We start from the raw sequence: 6,000 nt of genomic DNA on the forward strand, positions 1-6,000 counted from the left end.
TGCTGCTCTCAAAAAACAGGGCTGCTCAACACAGGATCCTGTTTTCTAAGTAAACACAATTTTCCAGCTTTGTTCCCCCTAAAAAGGGTTCATATTCATGGAGCCTGCTAGGACTAAATTTGGGTGGTTCTTAGCAATAGATAGCTATTAGAACCAAAATATTCTCATTAAATCAGACAGATCTAGGATCCTCCCCTTCTTGCTTCTTAATTGTCACCATGACAATGTCAACACTTCAATCATCAGTGCTGAACATATGTGAGATGTGGCCCAGCTTGTCTCTTGGAGTTGTTACCTAGACTGCTTTCAGATGCACTGCTGCATTTGGCTTATATTTTTTCAGTTTTCTTGACAGTCAGAAAGCTGGAGAAAGGGGATGGGAATCAGACAACCCTTGTGGCATAGAGAAAATAGCAACATAATGCCCAGTTCTTAGGTTAACAGAAAAAAACTCCTTTAAAGGCCAACTTCAACACCACTATTGGAAGGAGCTGATGGCAGGACTGATTGCTGCAAAATCTCTTTGGCATCTGACTCAAAAAGAGGTGTGTGCTTTGTCACATTAGCTGGGGTCACTGTAAGTCATATGAGGAGCAGATGAGGGAGCTGGCCTGGTTAGCCTGGAGAAAGGGAGGCTCAGGGGAAACCTTATTGCTCTCTACAACTACGTGAAAGGACATTGCAGCCAGCTGGGAATCAAAGCAATCAGTGACAAGAGGAAATGGCCTCAAGCTGCACCAGGTGAGGTTCAGGCTGGACATCAGGAGGAATTCCTCCTCTGAAAGGGTTGTCAAGCATTGAATAAAAGGGTTGTCAAGCATTGAAATGGACTTCCCAGAGAAGTGGTGGAGTCATCACGCATGGTGGAGATGTTCAAGAAACAACTGCTCACGGCACTTAGTGCTATGGTTTACTTGACAAAGGTGTAGTCAGTCAAAGGTTGGACTCCATGATCTTGCAGTTCTTTTCCAACCTAAATGATTCTGTTCATAGGAAAAAGTTGCAGCTGAGTTAAACAAGAGGAAATATTCCTCATAATGGAAATCTAAACCTTTAATATTGTAGTACCTTTAATATTATGTTACATCCTTAGCGTTAATTTGGTATATAAGTGCTTCATGAGCACGGTTTTATTTTTAAGCAAAGTCTTTGGAATTCTTTTAAAAGATGTTTACAGTAGTTAAAGAAAGATCACATTTTAAAGGTACATTTCTAATTACATTCTGGCAGAACCTTAGCTGGGAACACTACCAGCACTATTTTGATAGCAAAAGCTGTGACTGTTACATCAGCTAAGGTTATCTGCTGTCTGCTTAATATCACAATCAAATTAAAATACAAGAATATGGTCAGCAGACCATATATGTGACATAGAACACTGGGGTGCAAAAATTTGGAACAACCTTAGGAAACCTGTGAGTATTTCACTGGAAGAGCTAAACAGCTTCAAGGACTGAAGCAGTATGAACAGGATGAAATCCAGAACTGCCTAGCTCAAATTCATGAAGCTGGCAGCAAAAAATATCACAATAAAATGGGCACTTGCCAGCTGCACGTGGAGGAGAAAACTCTAGATGGTTCAATCAAAGTCAGGGTTAGTATATAAGCCCCTAAAGAGAGGCAGCAATGGTAAACAATCCAAAAACACATGGGGTATTTCCAGCAGTGAGGGATGTGTTGGTCATACGTCACCGGAATACTGTGTAAAATTTAGGTCACTCCTTTCAAGGACAGACACAGCTGTGCTCCATATGGGGAAGTTCCACAGCCACAGCCCTGTCACACGGCCCCCGAGCATGTGCCTGGGCTCCCATGTTTGTGCCTGGGAAATCCCATGCCATGCACTGCATGAGCAGGAAATGCAGCCTGTGGGAAACATGGACAACACAGATGGCCAGAAAGCCACAATCCGCCCGAGCCTCCTCGGTCGCACCAGGCTCACCAAGATGGGTTGGCTCTACAGTGCGTTGAGAGAGGCTTCAGAACAAAATGTACCCAAAGTTTTCATTTGTCCTTTGGGTTTCCAGTAGGTCCAAGCCATACTGCACAGTGGTGCTGAAATAACACAGCACATGTAGAGTACACCCAGCACGTCCCTGACATGCCATGCTCCTTGCCCAGGTGTTCAGCTGTCAAGCTGCATCTGCGTTTGTCTGTGACTTCCAGATGTCAACCTGACCGATGAGAATGACTGTGCTGAACCAGTGGCCATATGCTCTGCCAAGCAGTGCTAATGCAAGGAAAAGGAGGAGAGAGCAGAGCCATCTTTTGTTCTCCAATTAATTCCTTCCTATATGATGCAGGAAAATGGACTTGTCGTGAAACCAATGCAGAAAATTGCTTCTAGAAGGATCAGAGAAATGGAAAATCCATCTCATGAGAAGAGACTGTGCACACATCTGAACAAACAGGTGCAGACCAATGTGAGCCTCAGCTGGCCTCATACTGTCCCAAAATCCACATGGCCTGAATTAAATCAGTGCTAATGAGGTCTCCAGCAGAACTCACCAGCTCAGGCTTAGCATTACACTGCCATAGCCCTACAGGCAGCAGGAGAGGCTCAATTCGTATCCCAGCTCACTGAAATCGTGAGCAGAGAGGTTGGGTCTGCCTGTCCCCATCAGTGCCAACTCACCCCACAAGAGTTTGGCTGGTTAGTCCCAGTGGAGCAGTGCCCAAGGGGGTAGGACTGCCCTTAATTATTTTAAAGGTCTTTTCTAATCTAATGATTCTACAATTCTTTAATTCACAGAGAAGGGGGAGACAGGATAACTGCCTCAGCAAAGAGACAATGTTGGCACACCAACAAGCAGTGTAAATATGTTATAGATACAGTTAAGCTGAAAATATGAATAATTCTATCCATTATAGCAGCAAGATCCTGGAAGAGCTCTCACAAGTAATGGAGGAAAACTGCAACAAATTTTAAGGTGATGCTTGATTTTTCTGAACACATCTGTGCCAGAGAGGTGTCTGAAACACCCACAGTTGCCCCATAAGACCCCATCCTGAAAATCTCTGTTCACTGTGAACTGCAAACCAAAATCCAATTGAAATCAGAAATTTAATTAAAAGCAGCACTTCTGAGCCAGCTGCTGCCAGGCATTACGCTGGTAAAAAGTGACAGCTGCTTCATTGGCAGTGCAATGTCAACAACTGTAGAAGAGGCCAAGGAATAGACATGGACCAAAACTGCTCAAGGATCAGCCCATTTTGAAGAAGGTATTTGTAAAAAGGCTTCAGAGGCTTTTGTCTATGATTTCATCCGCTAAGATACTTTACTCGTAGTTTATATTTATATTTTGCTGCTGTCTTCCTTGTTTGGGGTTTTTTTGGCTCAGTGGGATCATAATGCCAATTAAAATTAGTTAAGAGAGAAAATGTCAGGTTTTCCAAATACAGCATAATTGTTCTTAAAAAACTGTTCTCTCATTACCTATCAAATCCAGGGGTTTTTTTTGCAATAAACGTGCATTTCAGAGATCTTTCCCATTTATACAAGTGGATTTAGATCACTTTGATCCATTCAATTTGCACATGCAAGTATATGATTCCCATTTTTAAAAAGGAGTCATTAATATTTTTCTAAAAAGGCAATATTTCCTTGTTTTAAGAAATTCAAATTTGGTTTCAAGACAGAGTAGCAAGGAATTAGTATTGTGGCCATTAAATTAAGTTCCACAGGGAAGGGTGGACCATTACACAGAATAATTCACACATTGAAGACAGTGAATTGGAACCCAAGTGTTTCATATCTAAGTTTAAAAGTAACTATTTAGTCTTTGGGTTTTTTTCCTGCTTGAGCTTCAGGTAGATGTGATGTGCCCTCAGAAATGATGAGCTGCATCACATAGATATGCTTGTCACAGTTTTTCCCTGTGAAGAGACTATATTGCTTAGCCTAAGAATAACTTCAAAATTCACAGAAAGTGAGAACTGTTGAGCAGTTAAAAATAAAAAGTCATAGGAGGACGCACTGTTAGGCATAAACATTGAGACCCTTCAAATCAACTTGAGCTGTTGAGCTAACCTAAATATTTCAGGTCAGATCCTGATCCCAGTGAATTCAAAATGATTGGCAGGGATAACTAATGTTTCTCCTTTTATTTCTGTTTTCCTGCTAATGAGTATCAGATATAACATTGCAAGACTACACTGTAAACAAAGTGCAAAGTTAATCATTTTCAAAGGAACATTTTATTCACAGTAGGCTGTGTAGCGAAGGAATTAAGCCTGAGTAAATAAACCTTTAATGTTGATGAGAATATACAGAAAAATAAAAAATAAGAAGATGCAAGTTAAAAAATTAGTGGGTATATGATGAAAGCAAAATATACTGCTTATGAGGAAAATTCAACAACTGAGTAAAATGCTGAGTAATTTCATTTGTGTGTTAAGTTATTTGCAATTTCCTCCATAAAAGTAAAAAATAGAAGAGAAATTCAGGATTTTTATGCCAAAGATCTTTTCTTCATCCAAGAGCAGAGGAGCTAGAAGGTTTACACAATTTTATGTCAATTAAAATAGTCCATATAAACAACACATATCTGTCCAAATTAACTGACTTCCACTTCCAATTCTTTCTGGGAAAGGTCTGAGCAAGAAATACTGTATTGCAATATAAAATAAGCAAATTTCATTTTGGAACAAGTGAAGAATTACATGTAGTTCAGATACATCAAAATCTTTCTATCTGGCTGCAGAGGCCTATTATTAGGATGTGTTAAACCTCCTCAGAAACTTCTTTCTACTATTGATAAACAATCCACACATTACATTGGAAGATTAAGACATGTATTCTTTCCAGTCCTTATGTATGTTTGTCATTACTCCAAAACAACATTGCCAAACCTCCACCACAGAAATAGTAAAAATAAATACCAAAGGTCTGGGAAGAGAAATCCTGAGGTCACAAAGAGAAGGTAACTTCAAGGGAGTATCCTGGAAATTAAGTCTTATAAATCATCATGGGCTGAAAGAAACAAATTCAGCAATTGCATAATGCCAATTTACATGGCTAAAAATAATAAGAGTCGTGGGGTGAATGCCAGGAAAAAAAAATCACTGGAAAACTTCACAAACGTTTATGTTCAAATAAAAGGCTTGAAGCAAGAAAGCTGTTTGATGAGAGCCTCAGTGCACAGCACTGGTGCCTTCCAGCCTCCTGCTTGGAATGCTGCTTGCTTCGAACAAGTCAGTCATGCTTACAGCAATCATTTACACAAAACCAGACCCCACTGTGTTCATAATGTACATTTTAGTGATGGTGGGCATAAAAGGTCAGCAGAATAATCATCTCCGTTCTATATTCAAAGTAAGCTCCTGCCTTTCTGGGTTAAACTCCTCCATTCTTGCTAAAATGTTTGCTCCTCTGCTCTACAGCTTATTCAAAACCATTGAACTACTGCTGGGTAAAACCATTTATATTGTAGAAAATGAGGGTCACCCTGAAGATTATCCTATACATGATCCCTAAAGATTTTCCTTGAATAAATGTTTTTGTAAATACTATTTTTTCCTGCCTTCCCCTCTGAGTCTGTTAGAGACAGAAAATGCAAACGTGTGTATCATTTCAGGCAGGGCACATGCAATCACCTTAAAACCTGAGAATTATTAAGCTATATTATATTCAATTTCTTTATATTCTACTGCACTTGCTGAGGAAAGTGAGATGATGAATATTTGACCCTGAGTTTTCAGAGCCCCTTTAGTCTATTATCCTATCACATTGGGCTTGGGCAAAATCAAAATCACAAGGAAAGCACCAGGAGTTTTGCTGCTGATCACTCACAGCTTTCACCATACAAACCTTGGGGCTCAGAGGACCAGCCTGTGGCAAAGACTTCCCGACAGCAGTGAGAGCCCCCCTTGACAAAGAATCCCAAAGGAATGGTGTTCCCTTTACCCTGACAGAGGCTGGACCCAGTCTTTCAACTCCAAACTATCCCAGTAACACTCTGAGGACATACTCTTGCTATGCTGCCTTTTGAAAGATGAAAA

This window comes from Cyanistes caeruleus, chromosome 6, assembly GCF_971803275.1.
Source record: "Cyanistes caeruleus chromosome 6, bCyaCae1.hap1.1, whole genome shotgun sequence".
In the NCBI taxonomy this organism is placed as follows: domain Eukaryota; kingdom Metazoa; phylum Chordata; class Aves; order Passeriformes; family Paridae; genus Cyanistes; species Cyanistes caeruleus.